This window comes from Pristiophorus japonicus, chromosome 8, assembly GCF_044704955.1.
Source record: "Pristiophorus japonicus isolate sPriJap1 chromosome 8, sPriJap1.hap1, whole genome shotgun sequence".
Taxonomy (NCBI): Eukaryota; Metazoa; Chordata; class Chondrichthyes; family Pristiophoridae; genus Pristiophorus; species Pristiophorus japonicus.
Window position 1 is genome coordinate 153,904,174 of NC_091984.1, and position 14,352 is coordinate 153,918,525.

Below are 14,352 nucleotides of genomic sequence, written 5' to 3' on the forward strand. Positions count from 1 at the left end.
TTATTCTGGATGTCTATATTACTCCTCTGGGCGACGATATTATTCCTCTGGATGTCAGTATTACTTTGCTGGATGTCGGTATTACTCCTGGGTGTGTCGGTATTACTCCTCTGGACGTAGGTATTACTCCTCTGGATGTCGATATTGCTCCTCTGGGTTTCAGTATTACTCCGCTGGTTGGAAATATTACTCCTCTGTGTGTCGGTATTGCTCCTCTGGGTGTCAATATTACTCATCTGTGTGAAACTATTACTCCTCTGGGTTTCGGTATTTCTCAAAGGATGGCGATATTATTCATCTGGATTTCGCTATTACTCCTCTGGGAGTCGGTATTGCTTCCCTGGATGTCGGTAGCACTCCCCTGGGTGGCGGCATTGCTCTGGGCGTCGGAATTACTTTTCAGAGTGACGGTATTATTCCTCTGTATGTCGGTATTACACACCTGGATGGCAGTATTACTCCTCTAGTTGACAGTATTACTTCTCTGTGAGACGGCATTACTCTGGGTATCGATATTATTCCTCTGGGTGACGATATTCCTCCTCTGGCTGTTGGAATACTCCTCTGGGTGACGTATTACTCATCTATATGTCGGTATTACTCCTCTGGATGTAGGTATTACTATTCTGGATTTCGGTATTACTGCGCTGGGTGACTATATTATGCTTCTGTGTGCCGGTATTACTCCTCTGGATGCCGACATTACTCTTCTGATTGACGGTATTACTCCTCTGGGTGTCGGTATTACTCCACTGGGTGTCGGTATTACTCATGTGGGTGCCAGTATTACTCCCCTGGTTGAGAATATATCTCTTCTGGGTGTCAGTGTTGCTCCTCTGGCTTTTGGTATTGCTCCACTGCGTGAAAGTATTACTCCTCTGGGTGTCGGTATTACACCTCTGGATGTCGATATTACTCCTCTGGGTTGGTATTACTCGTCTGCGTGTCAGTATTACTCTTCTGCGTATCGGTAATACTCATCTGGCTGACGGTATTACTCCTCTGTGTGTCGGTATTGCTACTCTGGGTTTCAATATTACTCATCTGGGTGAAAGTGTTACTCCTCTGGCTTACGGTATTTCTCTTCTCGATGGCGGTATTATTCGTCTGGATTTCGCTATTATTCCTCTGGGTGAAGGTATTACTCCTCTGGATGTCGGTATCACTCCTCTGGGTGACGGCATTGCTCTGGGCGTCGATATTACTCTGCTGGGTGAAGGTAATTCCTCTGAGGATGTAGGTATTCCACACCTGGGTGACAGTATTACTCCTCTAGGTGACAGTGTTACTTCTCTGTGTGACGGAATTACTCTGGGTGTCTATGTTACTCCTCTGAGTGATGGTATTACTCCTCTGGATGTCAGTATTACTTTGCTGGATATCGGTATTACTCCTGGGTGTGTCGGTATTACTCCTCTGGACGTAGGTATTCCTCCTCTGGATGTAGTAATTACTCCTCTGGGTGTCGACATTGCTCCACTGGGTGTCAATATTACTCATCTGTGTGAAAGTATTACTCCTCTGGGTTTCGGTATTTCTCTTCTGGATGGCGGTATTATTCGTCTGGATTTCGTATTACTCCTCTGGGTGTCGGTATTACTCCCCTGGATGTCGGTATCACTCCTCTGGGTGGCGGCATTGCTCTGGGCGTCGATATTACTCCTCTGGGTGACGTTATTACTCCTCTGGATGTCGGTATTACGCACCTGGATGGCAGTATTACTCCTCTAGTTGACAGTATTACTTCTCTGTGTGACGGCATTACACTGGGTGTCGATATTACTCCTCTGGGTGACGATACAACTCCTCTGTATGTCGGTATTACTTGCTGGGTGTCGGTAGTACTCCTGTCGGTGACGGTATAACTCCCCTCCGTGACTGTATTACTCCTCTGGATATCGGTATTGCTCCCCTGGGTGAAAGTATTACTCATCTGGGTGTCCGCTTTACTCCTCTGGCTTACACCATTACTCCTCTGGATGTCGCTATTAGTCCTCTGGCTGTCGGTATTACTCCTCTGGGTGACGCTATTACTCCTCTGGGTGACAGTATTACTCCTCTAGATATCGGTATTACTCGTCTCGGTGACGGTTTTACTCCGCTGGGTGAAAGTATTAATCCTCTGGGTGTCGGTATTAAACCTCTGGATGTCGGCATTACTCATCTGGGTTGATATTACTGGTCTGGGTGTCAGTATTACTCCTCTGCGTATCGGTATTACTCCTCTGGGTGTCGGTATCACTCTTCCGGGTGCCGGTATTGCTCGTGTCGACATAGGTATTACTCCTCTGGGTGGCGGTATTACTCCTCTGGTTGTCGGAATCACTCCTCTGCTTGATGGCATTAATCTGGGTGTCGATATTACTCCTTTGGGTGACGATATTACTCCTGCCGGTGAAGGTATAACTCCCCTGGGTGACCTTATTACTCCTCTGGAATTCGGTATTACACCACTGGGTGAAAGTATTACTCCTCTGCGTGTCTGTATTACTCCTCTGGGTGACGCTATTACTCTTCTGGATGTCGCTATTACTCCTCTGGCTGTCGGTATTACTCCTCTGGGTGATGCCATTACTCCTCTTGGTGACGCTATTACTCCGCTGGGTGAAAGTATTCATCCTCTGGGTGTCGGTATTACACCTCTGGATGTCGGTATTACTCATCTGGGTTGATATTAATCGTCTGGATGTCAGTATTACTCCTTTGCATATCGGTATTACTCCTCTGGGTGTCGGTATTACTCATCCGGGTGCCGGTATTACTCCTGTCGGCGTAGGTATTACTCCTCTGGATGTTGATATTACTCCTCTGGGTGTCGGTAGCGCTCCTCTGGATGTTGGTACTGCTCCTCTGCGTGGAAATGTTTCTCCACTGGTGTCGTTATTGCTCCTCTGGTCGTCCATATTACTCATCAGGGCGAAAGTAGTACTGCTCTGTGTTTCTGTATTACTCCTCTGGATAGCGGTATTATTCCTCTGGATTTCGCTATTACGCCTCTGGGTGACGGTACTACTGGTGTCGGTGATGGCATATCTCTCCTGGGTGACCGTATTACTCCTCTGGATATCGGTATTACTCCACAGGGTGAAAGTATTACTCCTCTGGGTGTCGGTATTGCTCCTCTGGGTGACGCAATTACTCCTCTGGATATCGCGAGTACTCATCTGGATGTCGGTATTACTCCTCTGGGTGTCGGTATTACTCCCCTGGATTTCGGTATCACTCCTCTGGGTGGCGGCATTGCTCTGGGCGTCGAAATTACTCCTCAGGGTGACGGTATTACTCCTCTGGATGTCGGTATTACACACCTGGATGGCAGTATTACTCCTCTAGTTGACAGTATTACTTCTCTGTGTGACGGCATTACTCTGGGAGTCGATATTACTCATCTGGGTGACGATATTACTCCTCTGTGTGTCGGTATTCCTTGCTGGGTGTCGGTATTACTCCTGTCGGTGACGGTATAACTCCCCTCTGTGACTGTATTACTCCTCTGGATATCGGTATTGCTCCCCTGGGTGAAAGTATTACTCATTGGGTGTCCGCTTTACTCCTCTGGGTGACGCTATTACTCCTCTGGGTGACAGTATTACTCCTCTAGATATCGGTATTACTCCTCTCGGTGACGGAATTACTCCTGTCGACATAGGTATTACTCCTCTGGATGTCGGTATTACTTCTCTGGCTGTCGGTATCACTCCTCTGCGTGATGGCATTAATCTGGGTGTCGATATTACTCCTCTGGGTGACGATATTACTCCTGCCGGTGAAGGTATAACTCCCCAGGGTGACCGTATTACTCCTCTGGATATCGGTATTACTCCCCTGGGTGAAAGTATTACTCCTCTGCATGTCTGTATTACTCCTCTGGGTGACGTTATTACTCTTCTGGTTGTCGGTATTACTCATCTGGGTTGATATTAATCGTCTGGATGTCAGTATTACTCCTTTGCATATCGGTATTACTCCTCTGGGTGATGCCATTACTCATCTGGGTGACGCTATTACTCCGCTGGGTGAAAGTAATAATCCTCTGGGTGTTGGTATTACACCTCTGGATGTCGGTATTACTCATCTGGGTTGATATTAATCGTCTGGATGTCAGTATTACTCCTTTGCATATCGGTATTACTCCTCTGGGTGTCGGTATTACTCATCCGGGTGCCGGTTTATTCCTGTCGGCGTAGGTATTACTCCTCTGGATGTCGATATTACTCCTCTGGGTGTCGGTAGCGCTCCTCTGGATGGTGGTATTATTCCTCTGGATTTCGCTATTACGCCTCTAGGTGTCGGTATTTCTCCTCTGGATGTCGGTATCACTCCTCTGGGTGACGACATTGCTCTGGACGTCGATATTACTATTCTGGGTGACAGTATTACTCCTCTGGATATCAGTATTTCACACCTGGGTGACAGTTTTACTCCTCTAGCTGACAGTATTACTCTTTTGTGTGAGGGCATTTCTCTGGGTGTCGATATTACACCTCTGGGTGACGGTATTACTCCTCTGGATGTCGGTATAACTTTGCTGGGTGTCGGTATTACTGCTGTCGGTGATGGTATATCTCTCCTGGGTGACCGTATTACTCCTCTGGATATCGGTATTACTCCACTGGGTGAAATTATTACTCCTCTGGGTGTCTGCATTGCGCCTCTGGGTGACGCTATTACACATCTGGATATCGCGAGTACTCATCTGGATGTCGGTATTACTCCTCTGGGTGTCGGTATTACTCCCCTGGTTGTCGGTATCACTCCTCTGGGTGGCGGCATTGCTCTGGGTGTCGATATTACTCCTCTGGGTGACGGTATTACTCCTCTGGATGTCGGTATTGCACACCTGGATGGCACTATTACTCCTCTAGTTGACAGTATTACTTCTCTGTGTGACGGCATTACTCTGGGAGTCGATATTACTCATCTGGGTGACGATATTACTCCTCTGTATGTCTGTATTACTTGCTGGTGTCGGTATTACTCCTGTCGGTGACGGTATAACTGTCCTCTGTGACTGTATTACTCCTCTGGATATCGGTATTGCTCCCCTGGGTGAAAGTATTACTCATCTGGTTGTCTGCTTTACACCTCTGGTTGACGCCATTACTCCTCTGGATGTCGCTATTCCTACTCTGGGTGACGCTATTACTCCTCTGGGTGACAGTATTACTCCTCTAGATATCGGTATTACTCCTCTCAGTGACGGTTTTGCTTCGCTGGGTGAAAGTATTAATCCTCTGGGTGTCGGTATTACACCCCTGGATGTCGGTATTACTCATCTGGGTTGATATTACTCATCTGGGTGTCAGTATTACTCCTCTGCGTATCGGTATTATTCCTCTGGGTGTCGGTATCACTCTTCCGGGTGCCGGTATTACTCCTGTCGACATAGGTGTTACTCCTGTGGATGTCGGTATTACTTTTCTGGTTGTCGGTATCACTCCTCTGCGTGATGGCATTAATCTGGGTGTCGATATTACTCCTCTGGGTGACGATATTACTCCTGCCGGTGGAGGTATAACTTCCCTGGGTGACCGTATTACTCCTCTGGATATCGGTATTACTCCCCTGGGTGAAAGTATTACTCCTCTGCATGTCTGTATTACTCCTCTGGGTGACGTTATTACTCTTCTGGTTGTCGCTATTACTCCTCTGGCTGTCGGTATTACTCCTCTGGGTGATACCATTACTCCTCTGGGTGACGCTATTACTCCACTGGGTGAAAGTAAAAATCCTCTGGGTGTTGGTATTACTCCTCTGGGTGTCGGTATTACTCATCCGGGTGCCGGTATCACTCCTGTCGGCGTAGGTATTACTCCTCTGGATGTCGATATTACTCCTCTGGGTGTCGGTAGCGCTCCTCTGGTGTGTCGGCACTGCTCCTCTGCGTGAAAATGTTTCTCCACTGGTGTCGGTATTGCTCCTCTGGTCGTCCATATTACTCATCGGGGTGAAAGTAGTACTCCTCTGTGTTTCTGTATTACACCTCTGGATGGCGGTATTATTCCTCTGGATTTCGCCATTACGCCTCTAGGTGTCGGTATTTCTCCTCTGGATGTCGGTATCACTCATCTGGGTGACGGCATTGCTCTGGACTTCGATATTACTCTTCTGGGTGACAGTATTACTCCTCTGGATATCGGTATTTCACACCTGGGTGACAGTTTTACTCTTCTATGTGACAGTATTACTCCTTTGTGTTGACGGCATTACTCTGGGTGTCGATATTACTCCTCTCGGTGACGGTATTACTCCTCTGGATGCCGGTATTACTTTGCTGGGTGTCGGTATTACTGCTGTCGGTGATGGCATATCTCTCCTGGGTGACCGTATTACTCCTCTGGATATCGGTATTACTCCACTGGGTGAAAGTATTACTCCTCTGGGTGTCGGTATTGCTCCTCTGGGTGACGCTATTACTCCCCTGGATAACGCGAGTACTCATCTGGATGTCGGTATTACTCCTCTGGGTGTCGGTATTACTCCCCTGGATGTCGGTATCACTCATCTGGGTGGCGGCATTGCTCTGGGCGTCGATATTACTCCTGTGGATGTCGGCATTACAAACCTGGATGGCAGTATTATTTCTCTAGTTGACAGTATTACTTCTCTGTGTGACGGCATTATTCTGGGAGTCGATATTACTCATCTGGGTGACGATATTACTCCTCTGTGTGTCGGTATTCCTTGCTGGGTGTCGGTATTACTCCTGTCGGTGACGGTGTAACTCCCCTCTGTGACTGTATTACTCCTCTGAATATCGGTATTGCTCCCCTGGGTGAAAGTATTACTCATCTGGGTGTCCGCTTTATTCCTCTGGGTGACGTCATTACTCCTCTGGATGTCGCTATTACTCCTCTGGGTGACGCTATTACTCCTCTGGGTGACAGTATTACTCCTCTAGATATCGGTATTACTCCTCTCGGTGACGGATTTGCTCCGCTGGCTGAAAGTATTAATCCTCTGGGTGTCGGTATTACACCTCTGGATGTCGGTATTACTCATCTGGGTTGATATTACTCGTCTGGATGTCAGTATTACTCCTCTGCGTATCGGTATGACTCCTCTGGGTGTCGGTATCACTCTTCCGGATGCCGGTATTACTCCTGTCGACATAAGTGTTACTCCTCTGGATGTCGGTATTACTTCTCTGGTTGTCGGTATCACTCCTCTGCGTGATGGCATTAATCTGGGTGTCGATATTACTCCTCTGGGTGACGATATTACTCCTGCCGGTGAAGGTATAACTCCCCTGGGTGACCTTATTACTCCTCTGGATATCCGTATTACTCCCCTGGGTGAAAGTATTACTCCTCTGCATGTCTGTATTACTCCTCTTGGTGACGTTATTACTCTTCTGGTTGTCGCTATTACTCCTCTGGCTGTCGGTATTACTCCTCTGGGTGATGCCATTACTCCTCTGGGTGATGTCAGTACTCCTCTGGGTGACGCTATTATAGCGCTGGGGGAAAGTAATAATCCTCTGTGTGTTGATATTATACCTCTGGATGTCGGTATTACTCATCTGGGTTGATATTAACCGTCTGGATGTCAGTATTACTCCTTTGCGTATCGGTATTACTCCTCTGGGTGTCGGTATTACTCATCCGGGTGCCGGTATTACACCTGTCGGCGTAGATATTACTCCTCTGGATGTCGGTATTACTCCTCTGGATGTCGGTAGCGCTCCTCTGGTGTGTCGGTACAGCTCCTCTGCGTGAAAATGTTTCTCCACTGGTGTCGGTATTGCTCCTCTGGTCGTCCATATTACTCATCAGGGTGAAAGTAGTGCTCCTCTGTGTTTCGGTATTACTCCTCTGGATGGCGGTATTATTCATCTGGATTTCGCTATTACACCTCTGGGTGTCGGTATTTCTCCTCTGGATGTCGGTATCACTCCTCTGGGTGACGGCATTGCTCTGGACGTCGATATTACTCTTCTGGGTGACAGTATTACTCCTCTGGATATCGGTATTTCATACCAGGGTGACCGTTTTACTCCTCTAGGTGACAATATTACTCCTTTGTGTGACGGCATTACTATGGTTGTCGATATTACTCCTCTGGGTGGCGGTATTACTCCTATGGATATCGGTATTACTTTGCTGGGTGTCGGTATTAATGCTGTCGGTGATGGCATATCTCTCCTGTGTGACCGTATTACTCCTCTGGATATCGGTATTACTCCACTGGGTGCAAGTATTACTCCTCTGGGTGTCGGTATTGCTCCTCTGGGAGACGATATTACTCCTCTGGATATCGCTATTACTCATCTGGATGTCGGTATTACTCCTCTGGGTGACGATATTACTCCTATGAGTGACAGTAAAACTCCTCTGGATGTCGGTATTACACATCTGGGTGACGGTATTGCACCTTTTGATGTCGTTATTACTCATCTGGCGTTTGGTATTACTCCTCTGGGTAAAAGTATTACTCATCTGGATGTCAGCATTACACCTCTGTATGTCGTTTTTACTCCTCTGGTTGATTTTACTCGTCTGGATGCCGATAATACTTCTCTGCGAGTCGGTATTACTCCTCTGGTTGTCGGTATTGCTCCACTGAGTGTCAATATTACTCCCCTGTGGGAAAGTATTACTCCTCTGGGTTTCGGTATTACTCCTCTGGATGACGGCATTACTCCTCTGAATGAAAGTATTACTCCGCTGTGTGTCGGTATTACTCCTCTGGGTTTAGGGATTACTTCTCTGCATGTCGGTATTCCTCCTCTGCGTTTCAGTATAACTCCTCTGGTGACGGTGCTCCTCCTCTGGGAGAATGTATTACTACTCTGGGTTTCGGTATTAGTCCTCTGGATGTTGGTATTACTCCTCTGAATGAAAGTATTACTCCACTGGGTGTCGGTATTACTCCTCTGTGTTTCGGTATTACTCCTCTGCATGTCGGTATTTCTCCTCTGCATGTCGCTAGTACTCCTCTGGATTTCGGTACTACTCATCTGGCTGTTTGAATACTCCTCTGGGTGACGGTATTACTTCTCTAGATGTCGGTATTACTCCTCTGGATGTAGATATTACTATTCTGGATGTCGGTATAACTGCGCTGGGTGAATATATTACTCTTCTGTGTGTCGGTATTACACCTCTGGATGCCAGCATTACTCCTCTGATTGACGGTATTACTCCTCTGTGTGTCGGTATTGCTCCACTGGTTGTCGGTATTACTCCTCTGTGTTTAGTGATTACTTCTCTGCATGTCGGTATTCTTCCTCTGCGTTTCAGTATAACTCCTCTGGTGACGGTGCTGCTCCTCTGGGAGAAAGTATTACTACTCTGGGTTTCGGTATTACTCCTCTGGACGTTGGTAATACTCCTCTGAATGAAAGTATTACTCAACTGGGTGTTGGTATTACTCGTCTGTGTTTCGGTATTACTCCTCTGCATGTCGGTATTTCTCCTCTGCATGTCGCTATTACTCCTCTGGGTTTCGGTACTACTCATCTGGCTGTTGGAATACTCCTCTGGATGACGGTATTACTCCTCTAGATGTCGGTATTACTCCTCTGGATGTAGGTATTACTATTCTGGATGTCGGTATAACTGCGCTGGGTGAATATATTACGCTTCTGTGTGTCAGTATTACTCCTCTGGATGCCGGCATTACTCATCTGATTGACCGTATTACTCTTCTGTGTTTCGGTATTACTCCACTGGGTGTCGGTATTACTCCTCTGGATGCCGGCGTTACTCCTCTGATTGACGGTATTACTCCTCTGTGTGTCGGGTATTACTCCACTGGGTGTCGGTATTACTCCTCTGGGTTTAGGGATAACTTCTCTGCATGTCGGTATTACTCCTCTGCGTTTCAGTATAACTCCTCTGGTGACGGTGCTCCTCCTCTGGGAGAAAGTATTACTCCTCTGTGTTTCGGTATTACTCCTCTGCATGTCGTTATTTCTCCTCTGCATGTCGCTATTACTCCTCTGGGTTTCGGTACTACTCGTCTGGCTGTTGGAATACTCCTCTGGGTGACGGTATTACTCCTCTAGATGTCGGTATTACTCCTCTGGTTGTAGGTATTACTGTTCTGGATGTCGGTATAACTGCGCTGGGTGAATATATTACGCTTCTGTATGTCAGTATTACTCCTCTGGATGCCGGCATTACGCATCTGATTGACCGTATTACTCTTCTGTGTGTCGGTATTACTCCACTGGGTGTCGGTATTACTCCTCTGGCTGCCGGCATTACTCCTCTGATTGACGGTATTACTCCTCTGTGTGTCGGTATTACTCCACTGTGTGTCGGTATTACTCCTCTGGGTTTAGGGATTACTTCTCTGCATGTCGGTATTCCTCCTCTGCGTTTCAGTATAACTCCTCTGGTGACGGTGATCCTCCTCTGGGAGAAAGTATTACTACTCTGGGTTTCGGTATTAGTCCTCTGGATGTTGGTATTACTCCTCTGAATGAAAGTATTATTCCACTGGGTGTCGGTATTACTCCTCTGTGTTTCGGTATTACTCCTCTGCATGTCGATATTTCTCCTCTGCATGTCGCTAGTACTCCTCTGGATTTCGGTACTACTCATCTGGCTGTTGGAATACTCCTCTGGGTGACGGTATTACTTCTCTCGATGTCGGTATTACTCCTCTGGCGTTTGGTATTACTCCTCTGGGTAAAAGTATTACTCATCTGGATGTCAGCATTACACCTCTGTATGTCGTTTTTACTCCTCTGGTTGATTTTACTCGTCTGGATGCCGATAATACTTCTCTGCGAGTCGGTATTACTCCTCTGGTTGTCGGTATTGCTCCACTGAGTGTCAATATTACTCCCCTGCGGGAAAGTATTACTCCTCTGGGTTTCGGTATTACTCCTCTGGATGACGGCATTACTCCTCTGAATGAAAGTATTACTCCGCTGTGTGTCGGTATTACTCCTCTGGGTTTAGGGATTACTTCTCTGCATGTCGGTATTCCTCCTCTGCGTTTCAGTATAACTCCTCTGGTGACGGTGCTCCTCCTCTGGGAGAATGTATTACTACTCTGGGTTTCGGTATTACTCCTCTGGATGTTGGTATTACTCCTCTGAATGAAAGTATTACTCCACTGGGTGACGGTATTACTCCTCTGTGTTTCGGTATTACTCCTCTGCATGTCGGTATTTCTCCTCTGCATGTCGCTAGTACTCCTCTGGATTTCGGTACTACTCATCTGGCTGTTTGAATACTCCTCTGGGTGACGGTATTACTTCTCTAGATGTCGGTATTACTGCTCTGGATGTAGATATTACTATTCTGGATGTCGGTATAACTGCGCTGGTTTAATATATTACTCTTCTGTGTGTCGGTATTACACCTCTGGATGCCAGCATTACTCCTCTGATTGACGGTATTACTCCTCTGTGTGTCGGTATTGCTCCACTGGTTGTCGGTATTACTCCTCTGTGTTTAGGGATTACTTCTCTGTATGTCGGTATTCCTCCTCTGCGTTTCAGTATAACTCCTCTGGTGACGGTGCTCCTCCTCTGGGAGAAAGTATTACTACTCTGGGTTCGGTATTACTCCTCTGGACGTTGGTAATACTCCTCTGAATGAAAGTATTACTCAACTGGGTGTCGGTATTACTCGTCTGTGTTTCGGTATTACTCCTCTGCATGTCGGTATTTCTCCTCTGCATGTCGCTATTACTCCTCTGGGTTTCGGTACTACTCATCTAGCTGTTGGAATACTCCTCTGGGTGACGGTATTACTCCTCTAGATGTCGGTATTACTCCTCTGGATGTAGGTATTACTATTCTGGATGTCGGTATAACTGCGCTGGGTGAATATATTACGCTTCTGTGTGTCAGTATTACTCCTCTGTATGCCGGTATTACTCATCTGATTGACCGTATTACTCTTCTGTGTGTCGGTATTACTCCACTGGGTGTCGGTATTACTCCTCTGGATGCCGGCATTACTCCTCTGATTGACGGTATTTCTCCTCTGTGTGTCGGTATTACTCCACTGGGTGTCGGTATTACTCCTCTGGTTTTAGGGATAACTTCTCTGCATGTCGGTATTACTCCTCTGCGTTTCAGTATAACTCCTCTGGTGACGGTGCTCCTCCTCTGGGAGAAAGTATTACTCCTCTGTGTTTCGGTATTACTCCTCTGCATGTCGTTATTTCTCCTCTGCATGTCGCTATTACTCCTCTGGTTTTCGGTACTACTCGTCTGGCTGTTGGAATACTCCTCTGGGTGACGGTATTACTCGTCTAGATGTCGGTATTACTCCTCTGGATGTAGGTATTACTGTTCTGGATGTCGGTATAACTGCGCTGGGTGAATATATTACGCTTCTGTATGTCAGTATTACTCCTCTGGATGCCGGCATTACTCATCTGATTGACCGTATTACTCTTCTGTGTGTCGGTATTACTCCACTGGGTGTCGGTATTACTCCTCTGGATGCCGGCATTACTCCTCTGATTGACGGTATTACTCCTCTGTGTGTCGGTATTACTCCACTGTGTGTCGGTATTACTCCTCTGGGTTTAGGGATTACTTCTCTGCATGTCGGTATTCCTCCTCTGCGTTTCAGTATAACTCCTCTGGTGACGGTGCTCCTCCTCTGGGAGAACGTATTACTACTCTGGGTTTCGGTATTAGTCCTCTGGATGTTGGTATTACTCCTCTGAATGAAAGTATTACTCCACTGGGTGTCGGTATTACTCCTCCGTGTTTCGGTATTACTCCTCTGCATGTCGGTATTTCTCCTCTGCATGTCGCTAGTACTCCTCTGGATTTCGGTACTATTCATCTGGCTGTTGGAATAGTCCTCTGGGTGACGGTATTACTTCTCTAGATGTCGGTATTACTCCTCTGGATGTAGATATTACTATTCTGGATGTCGGTATAACTGCGCTGGGTGAATATATTACTCTTCTGTGTGTCGGTATTACACCTCTGGATGCCAGCATTACTCCTCTGATTGACGGTATTACTCCTCTGTGTGTCGGTATTGCTCCACTGGTTGTCGGTATTACTCATCTGGGTTTAGGGATTACTTCTCTGTATGTCGGTATTCCTCCTCTGGTGACGGTGCTCCTCCTCTGGGAGAAAGTATTACTACTCTGGGTTTCGGTATTACTCCTCTGGACGTTGGTAATACTCCTCTGAATGAAAGTATTACTCAACTGGGTGTCGGTATTACTCGTCTGTGTTTCGGTATTACTCCTCTGCATGTCGGTATTTCTCCTCTGCATGTCGCTATTACACCTCTGGGTTTCGGTACTACTCATCTGGCTGTTGGAATACTCCTCTGGATGACGGTATTACTCCTCTAGATGTCGGTATTACTCCTCTGGATGTAGGTATTACTATTCTGGATGTCGGTATAACTGCGCTGGGTGAATATATTACGCTTCTGTGTGTCAGTATTACTCCTCTGGATGCCGGCATTACTCATCTGATTGACCGTATTACTCTTCTGTGTGTCGGTATTACTCCACTGGGTGTCGGTATTACTCCTCTGGATGCCGGCATTACTCCTCTGATTGACGGTATTACTCCTCTGTGTGTCGGTATTACTCCACTGGGTGTCGGTATTACTCCTCTGGGTTTAGGGATAACTTCTCTGCATGTCGGTATTACTCCTCTGCGTTTCAGTATAACTCCTCTGGTGACGGTGCTCCTCCTCTGGGAGAAAGTATTACTCCTCTGTGTTTCGGTATTACTCCTCTGCATGTCGGTATTTCTCCTCTGCATGTCGCTATTACTCCTCTGGGTTTCGGTACTACTCGTCTGGCTGTTGGAATACTCCTCTGGGTGACGGTATTACTCCTCTAGATGTCGGTATTACTCCTCTGGATGTAGGTATTACTGTTCTGGATGTCGGTATAACTGCGCTGGGTGAATATATTACGCTTCTGTGTGTCAGTATTACTCCTCTGGATGCCGGCATTACTCATCTGATTGACCGTATTACTCTTCTGTGTGTCGGTATTACTCCACTGGGTGTCGGTATTACTCCTCTGGATGCCGGCATTACTCCTCTGATTGACGGTATTACTCCTCTGTGTGTCGGTATTACTCCACTGTGTGTCGGTATTACTCCTCTGGGTTTAGGGATTACATAGAAACATAGAAACATAGAAAATAGGTGCAGGAGTAGGCCATTCGGCCCTTCTAGCCTGCACCGCCATTCAATGAGTTCATGGCTGAACATTCAACTTCAGTACCCCTTTCCTGCTTTCTCGCCATACCCCTTGATCCCCCTAGCAGTAAGGACCTCATCTAACTCCTTTTTGAATATATTTAGTGAATTGGCCTCAACAACTTTCTGTGGTAGAGAATTCCACAGGTTCACCACTCTCTGGGTGAAGAAGTTCCTCCGCATCTCGGTCCGA